Raw genomic sequence first — 19,894 nt, forward strand, 5'->3', positions numbered from 1 at the left:
TAAAAGTATGACATAAACATACACTGGACATCTTAGGAAGCATCCAATACAGTCAAAGTGAAACTGTGGTGGAGGTGGGGAAGAGACAGAAAATGAGTTTTGCAAATGTTGGATATTATTTCGGCTTTGGCACTGTTATCACTGTGTGTAAATGCTAGGTTAACATAAGAAAAATCCATTTTGATTTATACACACACAGACACACACACACAGACACACACATGTATTGAGTATTTACTACATAGATAGTCTATGCTAAGTAGTATGTAAGGCACTGAAGAAATATAGAAGTATAAATTATGATTCCTAGCTAAAAGGAGTTGTCAGACTTACTGAAAGGACAGAATTTTGAGAACCACACAATTAACATACTACAAAGTGCTAAATGGAATACAATCAATAAAATAGATTAAATGAAAGATCTAAGATCAATGATGCTAGAAGAAGGAAAAATGTGACTTATTAAAAGGAAAAAAATTCTAAGTATCAGGGGCATCCAACAATGAATCAAGCTGATTTGATAAGCAATGAATATCTATCACTAAAAACACTTAAGTTAGGTAATGATCAATAATGAACAATATAAAAGATTTTCTGCAGTGGTGGTGAGGTTGAACCAGCCTAAATAATATTGTCTAATATCATCTTGCACGTCTTAGATTCCATAATCCCGTAAAATAAACTTTTAGCAAGGAAGGGAAACTTTATTTTGCTTGTTCTTTACAGAGAAGTCATCCTGAAGAAGTTTGGTATTGAATTTGACTTTGAATAATGAATTAGAGATTCAAAAGTGGTAATAAGAGTAAAATAAAAAAAATAACTTACAAATAGAATTACACGTGCAAGGAGAGGAGCAGAAATAATAAACATGGGAAAGACAGCAAAAAAGCCCTACCTCACTGACATGAAGAACAACTTGGAGGAGCAGGCATGGTGGGGAGGGGGTAAGTGGCAGGGGGGGCAGCAAGTAAGAGAGTAAAAGCTGTCTCAGCAGAAAGGAGGCCAACTCTCAAAAGATCTGGTCAAGAGGTTTTTCATGGATTTAACTGTAAGAGAAGTAACTATGAGTTTGAGCCCCACATCAGGCCCTGCGCTGACAGCTTGGCACCTGCTTGGGATTCTGTCTCTCCCTCTCTTTGCCCCTCCTCTGCTTGCTCTCTCTCTCTCTCTCAAAATAAATAAACTTAAAAATAAAATACAATGCAGAATGGGAAAGAATAAGAAATACTAAATGTTAGAGAAAAAAATAACTATTGTATACCTAAAACAAGAGTACATTTTGTAACTTTCTTTTTATACCTTACTATTCTCCTTTTGCAATGCTTAAATAAATATGACTGAAATTTTTAGCAAAAAATTTAGTTGGAGGAGGTCCAAAAGCACAAACTTAAGTTATAAAATAAAATAAATAGGTCATGGGGATATCACGTACAGCATGGTGTTCTACATTTGAAAGTTGCTAAGATATATCTTAAAAGTCCTCATCACAGGGCTGCCAGGGTGGCTTAATCAGTTAAGTGATTGATTCTTGACTTCGGCTCAGGTCATGACCTCACAGTTGGTGGGTTCGAGCCCCATGTCAGGCTCTTCATTGCCAATGCAAAGCTGGCTTGGGATTCTCTCTCTCCCTCTCTCTCTCTCCCACGTTCGCTCACTCTCTCTCAAAATAAATAAATAAACTTTAAAAAATGTCCTCATCACACAGAAAAATTTATAAGTACATATGGGGACCAATGTTAACTAGACTTATTGTGGTGATCATTTTGCAATATATACATATATCAAATCCTTATGTTGCAAACTTGAAACTAACATAATGTTATATGTCATTTATACCTCAATTAAAAGAAAAGCATACTATGGGGCGCCTGGGTGGCTCAGTCGGTTGAGCGCCCGACTTCGTCTCAGGTCACGATCTCACGGTTTGTGAGTTCGAGCCCCGCATCGGGCTCTGTGCTGACAGCTCAGAGCCTGGAGGCTGCTTTGGATTCTGTCTCCCTCTCTCTCTGCTCCTCGCCTGCTCACACTCTGTCTCTCTCTCAAAAATAAATAAAGATTAATTTTTTAAAAAAAAAAGAAAAACATACTTTATACAATGACCATATCTACTCAGGATAATACCGTATTTAACAAAAGGTAAGAGAGAAAGAAAGAACAGGAAAAAAAAAAAAAAGGAAAGACAGCTAGCTGATGGACTCAGTGTGAACAAAGAGTACATGAACTATAAATGACTCTATAGTGAAGTATCTATCATTCAGTCAAAATTATATTACTTAGATATGCCATGGCTATCAACAGCCATGCTCAGGAAATACATCTACCCTGTTTCTATTGGGGAACTGATATCACATTTTATTTTTGATCTTTTGAATTCCAATATTCCCTATTCTCCCCCAAAACCCATACCATAATACACGTCAGAGAAATCTTTATGAGATTGGACAAAACATGCTAAATATTGACATTTCCCCCACGGGGGAAAAAATCAATGCCATCTTACTATTCATCAAATTAGACAAGATTACACATAAGCTCCTCAGGTTGAATTTGACAATATGAAATGTACAGATTGACATGTCACTACTGCCTTGATATTTCTAAGCCAAATAGAACTACACAGTTTTTCCTCTACACCATTGATCATGCTGTCTCAATTCTCTCCTTATTTCCACCATTCAAGACCCAACTCAGATATCATGGTTTTAGCTATGTCTTTCTGGATTCCCACTTGTTCTCCACGGCTTTCACCCCCTGTCGATGAAACCACTTCCTCTTCTGATACAGGAAATACAACAGAGAACATCAATTAAAAGTCGGTTACACAACTCACAGGTATCATTAGATAAAAACAGACCAATTACTCGGTGGCAGCATAACTGGTAAAAGGAGTCAGAAATTTCTCCCAAATAGTTTTAGAGAGTGGATGCTATAGGTTGCAATGAAAGTTTTCTGCAGCACAACTCTTGGTAGTCATAGTGCATTTTTTGGGCTCTTATAGCAGCATTCGATCTGGACCTATGACACCACGCTAAAGCAGAGGTCATAAAGGGCATTTACTTGGGGTTATTGGAAAGTATTCAGGGACATACCTCTGCATCTCTGGCTTAGTTCAGAGGTAGACTTTGAAGCCTCTCAAAAGAATTGCATATCCCTCAAACCATGTTCCGTAAATATTGCTTGTTGCCACTGGGTTTCTCCTAGATGCTGTGGGGCAACAGATTTGAAATTGTTTTCTCTGAAAGAAGTGGAGTTCAGATACTATACATGGCCAAACACTAAATCAAATGCCTATGATTAAACTAGTTGCAAGCTGACTCCCATCTTGAGAAAACTGGCATGCCTACCAAAGACCACATCTGGATGCTAAGTACTCAGAATAGAGACATTGACCCTCTGCATTCTGCCTTTTAAAAGAGGGACTGATATAAACCACAATTTTTTTATCCATTCATCAGCTGATGGACATTGAGGCTCTTTCCATAATTTGGCTATTGTTGAGAGTGCTGCTATAAACATTGAGGTATAAGTGCCCCTATGCATCAGTACTCCTGTATCCCTTGGGTAAATTCCTAGCAGTGCTACTGCTGGGTCATAGGGTAGGTCTATTTTTAATTTTTTGAGGAACCTCCACACTGTTTTCCAGAGTGGCTGCACCAATTTGCATTCCCACCAACAGTGCAAGAGGGTTCCCGTTTCTCCACATCCTCTCCAGCATCTATAGTCTCCTGATTTGTTCATTTTGGCCACTCTGACTGGCGTGAGGTGATATCTGAGTGTGGTTTTGATTTGTATTTCCCTGATGAGGAGCGACGTTGAGCATCTTTTTATGTGCCTGTTGGCCATCCGGATGTCTTCTTTAGAGAAGTGTCTATTCATGTTTTTGCCCATTTCTTCACTGGGTTATTTGTTTTTCAGGTGTGGAGTTTGGTGAGAAACTTAACAGAAACCCATGGGGGAAGGGAGGGAAAAAAAGAGGTTAGAGTGGAAGAGAGCCAAAGCATAAGAGACTCTTAAAAACTGAGAACAAATTGAGGGTTGATGGGGGGTGGGAGGGAGGGGAGGGTGGGTGATGGGTATTGAGGAGGGCACCTTTTGGGATGTGCACTGGGTGTTGTATGGAAACCAATTTGACAATGAACTTCATGTATTGAAAAAAATAAATAAATAAAAGAGGGACTGATATACTTTTGCCTTCCTCACCCCCACCTGCACCCCAGCACTTTCTAGCACTTTTGAAGCCCAGGATCTCATTTTACTTATTATTGTATCTTCTGCAGCAACCAGTATCATGCTTGGCACATTATGGTATGACTGTCACACAGAGATGCATCTTTGCTTCCTTCTTTTCAATCCAACTCCTTATACAACCTCTGATAAAATGCCGGAGTGGACAGATAAATGGTAGGCACACCCAACATGGGTTTCCATCAACATACGGGGCATGCATCCCATGCTGCCACCAAACTGACTCACAAAGAAATCACTAAAAATAAGATGAACCAATATAGAATGTGTTGAACTTTATTTCTGTCCATTCTGACTAATTTTGGAATTGAAAGCAGATGGTTAAAATCGAGAAAATAGACTAAAACCCTAGTTAATGACCATCTTGGAGACTGCTGTGCATGTACTTAATATATGTTTAACTAAGAGAAGCTTGCTAAGCAATATTTATATGTATAGTATTCTACTTTCTCAGGCTACTGTTTCAAACTAGTGCTTTCTCAAAGAAATTTTAAATCAGATTTCACCTCTGGTCACATTCCTGCACACTTGTACTTTCTAGGAGTTATGCAGCCTTAATCCTCTTGAAATTTTAGATCATAATTCCAAGAGTTATTAGGTTGGAAAACAGCTTCTGGGCAAGTGATGTTATTCAAAAAACTTTTTATACCAGAAATAATAGTTGGATTATTTCTGCCTCACAGATAGTCTTGAGGTCTGATTTTTAATATAATTCTGACATTAGTGTTCCTTCCTTTTCAATAACAATACTTCTAAAACAAAAGGGAAAGATGGGGGAATAAATAAAGAAAACACAATGGTTGTTAATAAATATAAAGGTTAAAATTAGATTTGACCTTCCTTTTCTGTACAGTTTACCCTATTCTTCTGTATTCCAATGACATTACATAAATACTTTGATATTTGTTATTTAAGGGTGTATCAATATCTTGAGTTCTTTTAAGTCTCTAGAAGTGTTACTCCTTTTTAAAGTTGCTGGTCATAATGTGTAAATTTTCTTTTAAAAACACTATTTATTTTTGAAAAGTTATTCCTATTCCTAAAATTAAAATATTTACCTGTACTTTATTTCAGTACAGATAAAGTTTAAAAATAGAAAAAAAGGGGTTATGCACCAAAGTTCACTTATTTAAGTATCTAACTGAGGTGTGTTAGTAATGGAAGAACATAGAATTCATTTTATAGAAGTTTCTTTCAGTCAAAAAAGACAAGTTCATCTGAACAATTTATCAAATATATTTTACTTTATTTTAATAATCTGCTGCATCCAATGGGTGTAATAATCACTTTTTCATTGAGGTGTTTGGTTATAAAAATGAGAATAAAGGGGGAAGTGCAGGAGACTTTAAAAAATCCAACTGTGGGGCGCCTGGGTGGCGCAGTCGGTTAAGCGTCCGACTTCAGCCAGGTCACGATCTCGCGGTCCGGGAGTTCGAGCCCCGCGTCAGGCTCTGGGCTGATGGCTCAGAGCCTGGGGCCTGTTTCCGATTCTGTGTCTCCCTCTCTCTCTGCCCCTCCCCCGTTCATGCTCTGTCTCTCTCTGTCCCAAAAATAAATAAACGTTGAAAAAAAAATTAAAAAAAAAAAAATCCAACTGTAGACACATCTGTAAATTCAGGGACATGATTTATGCTCACAATAATGAGTTAACTGTGTCATTAAAGAAAAGTGACTATAGAAACAATAGAACAGTACTGGAAGAATTTAATGATGGTTTTTAAAAAGCAAATGTTTTCAATTTTTTTTAACATTTATTTATTTTTGAGAGAGAGACAGACAGACAGAGACAGAATGCAAGTGGGGGAGAGGCAGAGAGAGACACAGAATCTGAAGCAGACTCCAGGCTCTGAGCTGTTAGCACAGAGCCCAGTGTGGGGCTTAAACTAATGAACTGTGAGATCATGACCTGAGCCGAAGTCCAACGCTTAACAGACTGAGCCAACCAGGTGCCCCAGTAAATATATATTTTTTAAGTGTTTATTTATTTATTTTGAGAGAGCGAGCAAGAGCAGGGGAGGGGCAGAGAGAGAGAATCTCAAGCAGGCTCCATGCTGTAAGCACAGAGCCCAAAGAGGGGCTTAGTCTCAGAGCTGTGAGACAATGACCTGAGCTAAAATTAAGAGTCAGATGCTTAACCAACTGAGCTACCCGGGTGCCCCAAAGCAAATATCTTAACAAGGAATAGTATCTATGGTCCATTATATAAGATTTAGAATTTATTTTCAAAGGATTCTAAAAATCTTATTTCTGGGGTATTATTCTCAGCAATAATGGGACCAAGTGGAATTCGCATGAAGGCAAAAGGTAGCACAACATGAAGAACTGAATTTTATGAATAAACCCTGAATAAACATGTTGGCAGTGTTAAAGCATTTTATCCTAACCGTATCGACTTTAATGTATTAAAAATTCTGAAAAACACTTTTCCTCTTGATTTTTTCCCAATTCAAAATCAGTACAAAGAATTTAAATATGTTTATACAGCAATCTGTGTATATAGAAAATGCTCTCATTAGAAAAACTACGTATGAAGTACTAATGTTATCGTTGTCAAAATTCCTATGTCATTTTTCACAGAAATAGAAAAACAACCCTAAAATTTGTATGGAACAACAACCAAAAAAAAAAAAAAAAAACCCTCCAAATAACCAAAGCAATACTGAGGATAAAGAACAAAGCTGGAGATATCGCACTTCCTAATTTCAAACTATACTACAAAGCTACAGTAATTAAAACAGTATGGTACTGGCATAAAAATAGACACAAAGACCAATGGAACTGAATTGAGAACCCATAAATAAATCTCTGCTGATAGAGTCAACTAATATTTGACAAGGGAGCCAAAAATATTCAATGGGAAAAGGATCCTCTCTTTATTAAATGGTGCTGGGAAAACTGGACAACCACAAGCGGAAGAATAAAATTGAGCCCCTATCTTACACCATTCACAAAAATTAACTTAAAATGCATAGACTTGAACATGAGACCTAAAACTGTAAAACTCCAAGAAGAAAATGCAGGGGGAAAGTTCCTGATGTATGGATTAGTACATGGATGCATACAGTTAAAATACATGCATCTTTCCTTGAAATAAAAGTAATATATGTTTATTGAAGAAAGGCAACTGGGGCACCTGGGTAGCTCAGTCGGTTAAGCATCTGACTCTTGGTCTCAGCTCAAGTCATGTTCTCATGGCTTTTGAGTTTGAGCCCCACGTCAGGACCCATGCTGTCAGTGCAGAGCCTGCTTAGGATTTTCTCTCTCTCCCTTTTTCTCTGGATTCCCTCACTTGTACTTTCCCTCTCAAAATAAATAAATAATGTTTTTTAAAAGAAAGAAACAAAGGCAACTAACACATGTAATCAAAAAGGTGAAAATTTTAAAAATCAGCCATAGTTCTTTAATCTAGACATATCCTTTCTGCATTTTTCATATCTTCTTCCAGAACTTTCGTTCTATGCATGATCCACACACCTCTGTGTGTGTGTGTTCGTGTGCGTGCATGTAACCACATATCCACTCAATAAATATTTACCATTGCCCAGGTTCTGGCTTCCCATGTTATTACATCATTTAAAATTTTTTTTTTCATTTTATATATTTTAGAGAGGGATGGAGAGAGCAAATGCAAGCAGGGGAGAGGCAGACAGAAACGGAGAGAGAGAGAATTGCAAGCAGGCTCCATGCTGTCAACACAGAGCCTGATGCAAGGCTTGATCTCACAAACCATGAGATCATGACCTGAGCTAAAAAAAGAGTTGGATGCTTAACCGACTGAGTCACCCAGGTGCCCCTACATCATTTTTACATGAAATTAATATTCCATCACATATACACACAGTTTTTTTAACATAGAGCCAATTTTAATATGTTGATTGTTTACAATTTTATGTTACTATAAACACCATATATGAAACGTTAACTAACTTCCTAGAAGCACAAACGTCAACATTAACTGATTTTAATGTGTACTGTGTGAAACGAATCTTTGGTGCAGGGATGCAAATGACACCACCAGCCTCAGTCAAGGACAGGCCTAATCTCACTGCAATCTTGTCTGCATTGGTTATTGCAGCATTTTTCATCTTTTCTAATTTGCTAAATGAACTATCTTAACTGATTTGTATTTCATGAATTTTACAAAAATCAAACATTTGATATGTTTAATCCCCATTTGAATCCTATTAACTGAATATTCAAATTATTTTTCTACTTTTCTATTAATTTATAAGCAGTTTAAGTTATATTTTATTTACATACATTGAATATATAACATTTCCAATAGTTTTAGCAAAAATAGCACTTTATATCAATAAAGTATATTGCAAATATATTTCTCATTTCCTTATTTGCTTGTTTTGTCAGTCTTACCATTTAAGAAGCCAAAAAGCTTTTATGTTTATGTGATCAAACCTAACAACATTTTTCTTTGTGACTTCTGCCTTTGGTATAATGGTTAAAAATAACTTCTAACCCTCCCCACACTTACATAAATATTCACCAACACTATCTCTTAATACTCTTATAGTGTCTTCTATTAAAAATTTAAATCTTTAATCCTTCCAGAATTTATATTGGTAATGGCACAGGAATTGAATTTAACTTTTTTTCTAAATAGTTAGAAAATTGTCCTTAAACCATTCCTTTCACACAGATTTGAAATGCCTAAAATGACACTTGTATCAAAAAGCTTTAAGAGGGAATGAAATTCCCTAATTACAGGTCAAACATCATGTTTATATTATGTTATGCTATGTCATGTCACATCATATTATATTTTAAAACACCAATTATTCACTATAAAATATGTTTTTTTTTTTAATTTTCTACAAGATGCCGAGATACATGCATCATGTAGGAAAGTAAAAAAAACTTCATGGTTCATAATTACATTAAAAATTAAGAAATATTTATTACACTTCATAATGATTCCCAGCAATTCAACATCACTAATTTACGCAAAATGTATTTTCATTTACAGAATGTGACCGTGGGCAAGACTTCTTCCATTGAGAAGATGTATAACCTAATTATGAAAAAGTTCTATGGAGACAGTTTTGGTTCAAGGTTTTTTCTCAAATTAAATTATTATTGTTAGAACTGCTTCTCTGTTGCTTAGTGTTCTAAAGTAAGACACAAAAATAAACGATGGCTTGCTTATATACATCATTTAAAAAATTTCTGGTCAACAGTTCATGCCATTATTTTACTTGGAAGGAAAAATTCTCTTAATTATAAACAATTGCTGAATAAGAGAACAATGATCATTGTTATTAAATTATTAAGACATATATTATCATCTGACTTTAAAAAGCAATAAACTCTAAATTTCCTATAACTTTTGGATGATTCTCATTCATCATTCCTTATCAATCAGAAGCTGAAAGCCATAGCCAAAGGAATTATACATAGACCATTCCTTTCTGCCAGACGTTTTAGGGCTGTTTCAAGTACATCAGCAACAGCTACTCAAAGAGCAATATCTTGTTCCGAGACCAGTACAATGGAGCATCTCTACACGACTGCATTATGTTACTTAAATTGATATACATTTTGAAACGAACTCTGCAATTCAAATTGTGCTAATAAAATTCCTCCACTGCATATGTACATACATTCGAAACACCCAGAAAATAAGCTTAATAATTTTATGCAAAACTATTCAGATGGATATTAGAGATTTGTAGGTAGAGCATGAAGATGATCAAGTATAATCAGGCATTTATACAAATAAGTTTGAGTTAAGGAAAAAAATGATACAAGTACAATGCTCAGTCGATTAAGCGTCTGACTGGATTTTGGCTCTTGGGTCATGATCTCATGGTTCGTGAGTTGGAGCCCCTTGCGCTGACAGATTCCCTCCTTTTGTCCCTCCCCTGCTCGTGCGCATGCCCATGATCCCTCTGTCAAAATAAACTGTAGGAAAAAAAAAAAAAGTATAGTGCCCTTAGATTTAATAGGCTGTTAGCATGCTTTTCATGGTGTTGTTACTTACAACATTTCATTAACTTGAGAAAACTAAGCTGAAAGTTTATCAAAATGAAGATATTCCAGAAATTGAGGTGCAACAATAAAGTACGATCTACAATGATGTATCAAGGGTTATTAAAAAGAATGAGATATAGAAATTTGATACCATTCAGGAAATATATAATCACATGATGAGTTATTAATTAACAAGGGATTCAAATCAAAGACCAGCTTTGAATCTGTTCTACCATATGGTACAATAGAACTGTGGGTCAGGTTGTAGAGCATGGACGATTAGTTGTACAAGTAAGTAGCATCACAAGCCCTGTACTAATATAAATGTACAAATCAGTGCCTCCTTCCTTTTTAAAAAATCATAACTGGTGTTTATATTTCAAAGGGTCGTTGGATTTTCCTATGGCCTTTCAGTCTTCCTAATTACTATGTGTTCAGAGTTATGCACATTTTTATCCACAGGTGACAGACCTTTTTAAAACCAACTTCAATCACATTCAGTATTTTGTTTTGGTGGTGGTTTTTTGTTGTTGTTGTTGTTGTTGTTGTTTTTCCCTTAAACTGCCACCTACATTAAAATGTAAGACTGTGCTGCTTGGAGTTCTCATTAATGTTGCACAATTTAGATGATAGATTTGTCAACAAAGTGGCTCATGCTCAAAGGCCAGTGAACCCTGTCGGGATAAATGCCTTAAAAATTGTATATTGCAAAGTAATCTTTAATTATAAAGAACTCACTTGACAATTTGCAATATATTGGGATTATTTTCCTTTTTCAAGCAATAAAGAGTTTTACTCTCTATATTAGGGTGACTGAGGAAAAAAAAGTGATTGGATTTGATAAATAGTTAAAGCAAAGAGCTTGCTTATTTGCAAGTAAAAGAGAAAGGTGACCAAAAGTCATGTACAAATAACAACTATTCAGGATCGCAAATTATTAACTAGCTAAATGGTTAAAGCAAATAACTATAAATGCAGTGACATTTTAAAAGAATGTTAACGCAGAAGGAGATAAGCAAAGCAAAAATAACTGCTATCAATGTTTTAACTAACCACTATCCTCAATTTACCTCTGCAAAATCTTGGATTCCCAACATCTATGTAAAGTACTTACTTTTGTTGTGTAATTTTTGTTCAATGGAGTATAAAATCTGATATTCAACTAAGCCCTTTTGTGGGTATTGTTGACATGTGCAAAAGGATATTTTAACATTGCAACACATTTGAAAACATACATAAATATTCATAATTCTATAGCTTGTAAACATTTTCCTTCTATTCAATCTAATGGCAATGTCTTAATCCTTCATTACATTTCTTTTTTTTAAATTTAAGTTTATTTATCTATTTTGAGAGAGACAGAGCGTGCACACAGCAGGGTCAGAAAGAGGGAGACAATCCCAAGCAGGCTCCACACCAACCGCGTGTAGCCCCAATCAGGGCTCGACCCATGAACCGTAAGATCATGACTTGAGCCTAAGTTGGATGCTTAACTAAGCCACCCACGTGTCCCAGTGATCATGACTTTTGTTTGGTAATATTTGGTTGATATTTTTTTTCCATTTATATTCATGAGAGGAATTTCCCTGTAAATGCACTTTTTCAAGTGATACTTACCAAGTTTTGTACCAAGTTTCCATGACCTGATAAAGTAAGTTTGAGATTATCACTTCTGTTTTTTAAAAAACAACTTATGGGGGCGCCTGGGTGGCGCAGTCGGTTAAGCGTCCGACTTCAGCCAGGTCACGATCTCGCGGTCCGTGAGTTCGAGCCCCGTGTCAGGCTCTGGGCTGATGGCTCAGAGCCTGGAGCCTGTTTCCGATTCTGTATCTCCCTCTCTCTCTGCCCCTCCCCCGTTCATGCTCTGTTTCTCTCTGTCCCAAAAATAAATAAACGTTAAAAAACAACTTATGTAAATGTAGAATTATTTCTTCCTTGAATTTGTCTGTGAAGCAACCTGGGTCTGGAATTTTTTTTTATAGGACGATTTTTGATTACTGAATTCAGTTGCTTTAATGGTTACAGAACTATTCAGGTTCTCCATTTCTTTTTGAGTAAATTTTGCTACACTGTATTTTTCTAGGAATTTGACCATTCATCCAATTCTTCATATTTACCAATATAAACTTGGTAACATAACGTTCATAATATTTATTACTGGCTACTTAATATCTGCACACTTGTGATATAGCTTCAGTCATTCTTGATACTGGTTATGTGCCCTTTATCACTTGCTCTCTGGTCTCATCAGAGGACTGGAAAATTTATTCATCTTTTACAACAATCAATTTTTGGAATTGGAATACTGGAATCAAATATTTTGGAAATATGACAACTTCCCACTTTGTTAATTTTGCTCTTGCTTTAATTCACTCCTAGTGTTTATTACTTTGAGTTTTTCTTTTCGCTTTTTTTGAAATGCCTCTTTATTTTCACCCTCTTTTCTCGTAACAGTTAAGATATAAATTTCCCATTAAGTACTTCTTTTAGGCATTCTACAATTGTTGTATAAAGTTCAATTTCCTTAGAATATTTAAAATTACTATTGTGATTTCTCTGGAATTTTGAAACTTATTTTCTAGCTATACATTTTTAAAAATTATTTGCAACTTGATTTCTAATGAAATTGGTAGAATTCCAATTCTTTTAAAAATGGTTGAGACCTATTTTATGACTCAGCATACAACCAATTTTTATAACTTTTCCACGTATTCTTCAAAATAATATGTGTTTTGCAGTTGTATGCCAGGTTCTATATATGTCTATGAGGTCAAGTTTCTTACTTTTGTCTTTCAATTCTATATCCTTACTGATTTTTTCTGTCTACTTTATTCCATCAATTACTAAAAGTAGGTTAAAATGCTATTGTGGATTTGCTTATTTCTCCTTGCTGTTTTGGCTATTTATCCTTAATATATTTTGAGATTATGTTATTGTGGGCATTTAGGCTTTAAATTATTATATCTTCCTATTGAATTGAAACTTCAATTATTTACAAAGTGACTCTATCTCCAGTAATGGTTTCAGCTTTAAACCACTGCTGAATCAGTACAGTTACACCAGTATCCACGTGATAAATATTAGCATGGTACAGTGTCTTCTATTATTATTTACATTTCACACATGAGGAATTGGTGGCTAAGGAACATACCCAAGAGAGACAGCCATCAGTGGTGCAATCAGGAACTCAAACAGTGTGTCTCCCAAGTCTATGCCTCTCAACATCATAGTTCTCTTGTAAGTTCTAAAGAGTCAAGTCAGCTTAGGTTCGGGCGGGGGGGGGGGGAGGCGGGAATGCTCTCACTCTAATTTCTGCAAAGGATTTCTCATGAATTGCTCTCTAATTTGATTTTTTATTTAGCTTTGAGTTAAATTCTCACTCCTTTAATATTCTAAGTTAACATAACACTTAAAAGTTCCTTAACACACACACAAAGAAACATTCTTAATCCAGAACTGCAATACTCAACCTCTTTCACTGATACACAAGAAAGAGAAGTCTCTAAATGTTCTGCTCTTTGCCTTTCAAATAGGCACGATTACCAACAACTTCCATGTGCTTGACGCACACCACTGAACTGCAGCACAGTATCTCAATCTGCCCTAACCCATGTTGGCTGCAATATGATCAAGATTTCTGAGTGACCAAATGGCTCTACTGAGAGGGAACACTTATTGCAACCTGACTGCAGGAAAAAGTCAAAAAGGATAGGTGCTAAGCTGTTTCATCTCTCCTTGAATAGACATATTTAGTATTTTTATTAACAGGAACATTAGGCAACATATAAGCCTTTTGGAATTTCATATGTCTTCTACGTCTCAAGTTTTAATATCAAATCATACTTATTCAAAAAATTGTGTAAACTATGAAGAAAATTAAAATTGGTCATGATTCCATGATCTAGAGCTAATAATATTTGATGTATTAACTTTTAAGTATTGTTTTCTGTCAATTTTATGTATTTGCAATATATATGTATAAGTGAATGTATATGTGTGTGCATGTACATAAGTGTGCACACACACAAATTTATATAATGTATCTTTAATGTGGATTCTGACTTGTTTAACTTAATATTGTATTATGCATAATTTCATGTCCTTAAAAATTCTTTAAAAATATTTTATTGACTGTGTAAAATAAATGTACTCAAATTTATCCAACTACTGCTTCATGCTGGATAATTTAGTCAATCTCAAAATTTTCGCATCATAAATATATGAAAATGAACAAATATATTTATATAAATTTTGTCTCTTTCTTTAATTGTTTCATTAAGTTAGATTCCTGGAAGTGAAACTGCCAAATACTGTTAATTGGGCCCAATATCCAGTCTCTTATTCTTCCACTGTAATAACTTCCCCAGACTTATCTCCCAGAATAAAAACTACATTTTCCAGCCTTTTTAAGCATGGCTTGGTTGTTATGACGACATTCTAGCCAATGAAATGTAAACGGAAGGGATGTCAATACCTTCCAGAAGATTTCCTTAAAGGGAGGGAGCATGATCTTCTCCTACTGATACTTCCTTCTTGTTGCTAGGCTAGGGACAGGATTACTGGAATACCAATTCTGGACATTCTAAAACACTAGGTAACAGTCCCGTGTTCAGAGTAACAGAGCAAGAGACGAAGGATCTGGGTCCCTCATGACCGTGGAACCATCCAACCAGCTCTGAACTGCCTACACAGACTTCACAGACTTTGCAAAGAGAAATACACGTCTAGTTTTTTTTTAACTATTTCAGATGACTTATAATCAAATCATTTCCAAACTAGTGGAAATTTTACGTAGAATGCTTTGGAAACATTTAAGGCTCATATCAGAGATGGCCAAATCACTTCTTGAAAAGTTGAACAAAGATAACCTTTTCCCAACATTATTAAAAGTACCCATCTCCCCACATTCTTGTTACAACATTATCCTTCCAAACTGTTTTTTTTTTTTGTTTTTTTTTTTTTACTGGTTAGATAGTAAGTAGAGCATAACTCTGCATTTCTCTTATTAGCATACTGCATTAGAATTGTATTCCTCATAAATTATTTGTTCTTACATTTTATCGTTTATGTTTTTAATTTATTTTTTAACATCTATTTATTTTTGAGAGACAGAGAGAGACAGAACGTGAGCGGGGGAGGGGCAGAGAGAGAGGGAGGCACAGAATCCAAAGCAGGCTCTAGGCTCTGAGCTGTCAAACCACGGGGCTTGAACTCACAAACCATGAGATGATGACATGAGCAGAAGTCGGAGGCTCAACCCACCGAGCCACCCAGGCGCCCCCTTACATTTTCTCTTTTAAATTAAGATGTTAGTGCCTTCTGATACTAAGACCCGTTTACATGTGATGTTCACTATATTTATTAGAAGTAGCCCCAGGTTTACACTTGCTGTTTAATTGTATTGATATTGGTGTTTTCACTTGTAAAACTACACAAGTTTCATATTTGCAATAATCCATTTGTGACCTATTCCACTTCTGTTAGCATAAAAATCCATTACTCACAATGCTTTCTTCCATATTATATTGTTTGATTTGTCTATGAAAATATGAAGTCTTATTTATAGATACTTTAAGGATATTATTTAGGTTTTAACAATTAATTTTTAAAGAAGTTAACCAACACAATTGATTCTAACGGTTTTCACAAATAAACTTGCATCTTGAAGTTCTACAAACATAAGTCATAAGACCTTAAGAGTCGATTAGCGAATAAGTTTTAGTCCACTATGCAAAAAGATTATTTTTCCATAATTCATTTTAAGAAAAACAAAAAAAGAATTCCTTTTCCATCTTATTCGTGACAAACTTCTAAACAAAGGCTCCCTTACCTCCAACCTTTTCTGATGTCACCCACATGATAGTCAGCCAGGGGATAATAAAAGGATTTTCAAGTGTGGGTCTGTGGTCAAACTTTCAGTTCCTGTTCCCAGAGTGTAACTTTTTTTGAAAAGACAAACAAGCATTTCATAAATGCACTCACAGATAGATGCCCACTAAATATTTCTGCCAAGCAAACTGAAAAAATATCTGTTTGGCCTGAGCAAAATTGCATTTTTGTATGTGTGTTTACAAAAGCGTACCCCAGGGTACTTAATAGCCAATGGAAATTTTTATAAAATGTGTGACCTACCCATTGTGACCCAAAATATTTCCTTTGTAGCAACAACAAAAAAGCAGGAACAAATGTTTTAATGTTTCTCCGTTTTTCAATGGAGACAAAAAACTTCCACAACTTCAAGAAAAGTATATCTCATTAAGAAAACTAAAAGAAATGTTGCTATCATCTGCTAGTTTAGACATTACCTTCATAATGAGTTTCCAAATTATAATTACAAATCCAGTTATCATTTGAATATAAAAGATTATGTACTATAGTTTTCTATGCATACGTCATGTATTTTACTTATAAATTAAAAAAATAAGAGAAGGCATATAAACTTTCCAGTTTTGTGAAGTAGTAAGTGTACTAATCGATTTTTCAAAGGTGTGCATTATGTATTTTATGAATATACCTTTTTCCTACCCAGTGCAGTGCCAAAGTTCTCTGTTCAGCTTTCAGAATCTTGTAAACAGATTCACACAGGAATTGTGTCATCAGCAAGAGGAATCCTAGAAAAAATAAAACACCATTACCAATGCGTTGTTCCATGGGGTGTCTGGGTGGCTCAGTAGGTTAAGCATCTGACTTCAGCTAGGTCATGATCTCCTGCAGATTCTGTGTCTCCCTCTCTCTCTCTCTGCCTCTCCCCTGCTCACACTCTGTCTCTCTCTCTCAAAAATAAATAAACATTAAAAAAATGTTTAGGGGTGCCTGCATGGCTCAGGTAGTTAAGTGTCCAACTTTGGCTCAGGTCATGATCTCACAGTTCATGAGTTTGAGCCCCACATCAGGTTCTGTGCTGACAGCTTAGAGCCTGGAGATTCCTTCAGATTCTGTGTCTCCCTCTCTCTCTGACCCTCCTCCACTCACGTTCTGTCTCTCAAAAATAAACATTAAATTTTTTTTAATAAAAAGATGTTTAAGAAAAAACAATGTATTGTTCCATCTTAATAAATGTATCAACATAGAACTTTTGGAAGTAGAGAATTTTCAAGGTTTTTTCCTAAGATTTACAAAGTAAATCTGTATATGTATACTTACATAAATGTATATAAAATATATAAATATAATAAAACCATTATGGGAAAAGAGGCATTAATTTGACACTGTTTAATGCTGCCAGAATTAATCTAAAAACATATGTGCATATATAGTTATCTGTATACATACATATATTGTTATCTGTATATACACATATATATTAATCCCCTCAGAAGTTGTTCATTTTGCTGATTTTCATGTAAACATCCTACAGATGCTTTAGGGCAGGGAACATTAAGATAAATTCTTATTTCTTAGAATGATTTATGAGAGATCTTCAGGTGTCCTCACAGGCCCTTTCCTTGATTCCATTCAGATGTATGATATTTGATGACATTGAATGAATGACATTGAATGAACGACATTCATTCATTCAAATGTATGACAACGACAGTCAGCACCATAACTGCTTAGTGGGAGTTATTCAGGTATCTCTGCATTCACATTTCTTGCTATATATCTCTAGGACTGTGCTGCCAAGCTCAGCTTCAGAAATACTGCACTTGCCATTTTCATGAGTGAATATAGCTCTGGCTTGATTACCAGTGTCCCCAGTTTAGACAGAAATGGCCTCTGCTATTGGGGTGCCTGGCTGGCTCAGTCAGTTAATCCTCCAACTCTTGGTTTTGGCTCAGGTCATGATCCCATGGTTCCAGGGATCAAGCCCTGCATCAGGCTCTGCACTGACAGGACACAGCCTACTTGGAATTCTCTCTCTCCCTCTCTCTCTCTGCTCCTCTGGCATTCACACAAACTCTCTCTTTCTCAAAATAAATAACTAAACAAGAAAGAAAGAAAGAAAGAAAGAAAGAAAGAAAGAAAGAAAGAAAGAAAGAAAGAAAGAAAGAAAAGGAAATTGTCTCTGCTACTCAGTTGAAATTCCTAGGAATCAGACTTCTGAAAGCAGGGAACCCATATATGGTGATGTAGCCACAGCCTCTGCCCCAGCTCAGTGTTTCCAGTATTAGTTCAATTCAGGGGGAGCTGAATAATGCTTCAGTGTTCATTCTTACTAGACCATTGATTATTCAGTTTTGATTACAAGATTAATGGCATTTGAGCAGGTTTATTACCGTATTGTATCTACGTGAAACATGATGGGTAGGGAGGGATTCTACTTCATTCCAGTATCAGAACTTTTACAAACACAGAAATCCAAAAGTCACCGCACTGACAAAGACTCCACATTGTATCATTAGTGTGCTAATTATTCCACAGGAGAGTATTCCAAAATGAGAAAAGTTATTACAAATTTTGAGTATCAGAAATTATGCTGCTGCAGTAAAATAAAGCTTGTCTATACATAGTCCATTAATTAAAAAAAACTCATTTCTTTTCATTAAAAAATATACTAAAAAAGTATTCCAAACTCTACTTTTTTTCAAGAAGTGAAATGTCACATCTGACCAAATAAATAGATTATAGAGTAGAATTTACTTAAAAATGAAATAGAAATTTTGCCATATCTTATATGTTGGCAACACAAAAATATACAGGTGGTAATTTTACCCACAAGAGGGAGCCTGTATTTTTACATTTTTTGTTACAGAACTTGACAAACTTGAATTAAAATATAAAATTCTCAAAATGTTTGTTGATACCATATTATGTCAGGTCAATTTTTGAGAAAGTCAGACTTTAGTTGGCATAATTTTATTCAACCATAACATATCACTACATCAGATGATTGGAAATATAATTAGAATTTTTAAAATTTCCTACCTATATTGTAACTTTTTTTCATGTGTGAGAATGAAAATGTAACTGCCAAACCAACCTAAGAGAAAATTCCTTTTAGGTGGTTGTAACATTAGTTGGGTAAAATTGACTAGAATTATTACGAGTGCTCTGCACATAGAAGTGAAATGATATTTCAGTCATCCTTTTATCAGAAAAGAGGCTTGTATAAACCAATAATTTTCTATGCATTTGTGGAACAGGAAACATCCTATTTAAAACATTACTCTGATGGCCATTCTCACCAATATTACTTAAAACTTGCCTAAGTAAGGGCATAACTGACATGATGCCATAATGAACTCTCCTTTCTTAGAGTTGGGAATAAAAATGTTTTCTTTAAAAAGAATGTAAGCTTGATTCCTTTGTATTCTATAATCTCCCTAAACAATATCTTAAATTACTAATACTTATGCTCTAGGTTTTATAAAAATAAAATGCATTCATCAACTTAAAAACTAATCTTATACAAAAATGGGGGCAACTCTTAACAACCCAGACTGATCTGCTGTATCACATTCAGAGACAATAATAATCCAGCTGAAATTTGTTTTGTGAACCCTCGTAAAGCGCACAGAAGACAGATAACAAACGGTCCCTCTCCCTCAGAGTCCTTCTCGGCTACTCCACCATGTTAAATAATAGGGGCAGGGAGTTGAAGAAGAAGGGGTTAATCACTGCTGCCGTGCTTCCTTCTGGAATTCCAACCTACCCATTCAATCATTGTTTTTTCTCCCACTAGGGACTGTGAATCTAATGGACCTAAAATCAATACCTTATAAAT

At 35.3% G+C, this 19,894-nt stretch overlaps 1 protein-coding gene across 1 annotated transcript in view; it reads right to left on the reverse strand.

The window, feature by feature from the left end:
• SOX5 (SRY-box transcription factor 5) overlaps positions 1-19,894 on the reverse strand; it is an 866,928-nt gene that overhangs the window by 716,734 nt on the left and 130,300 nt on the right. The window contains exon 3 of the mRNA XM_030321940.1: positions 16,756-16,841. The gene's annotated coding sequence lies outside the window, so the exon portion shown is untranslated. The remainder of the gene's footprint in view (positions 1-16,755; positions 16,842-19,894) is intronic.

This window comes from Lynx canadensis, chromosome B4 (genome assembly GCF_007474595.2).
Source record: "Lynx canadensis isolate LIC74 chromosome B4, mLynCan4.pri.v2, whole genome shotgun sequence".
Taxonomy (NCBI): domain Eukaryota; kingdom Metazoa; phylum Chordata; class Mammalia; order Carnivora; family Felidae; genus Lynx; species Lynx canadensis.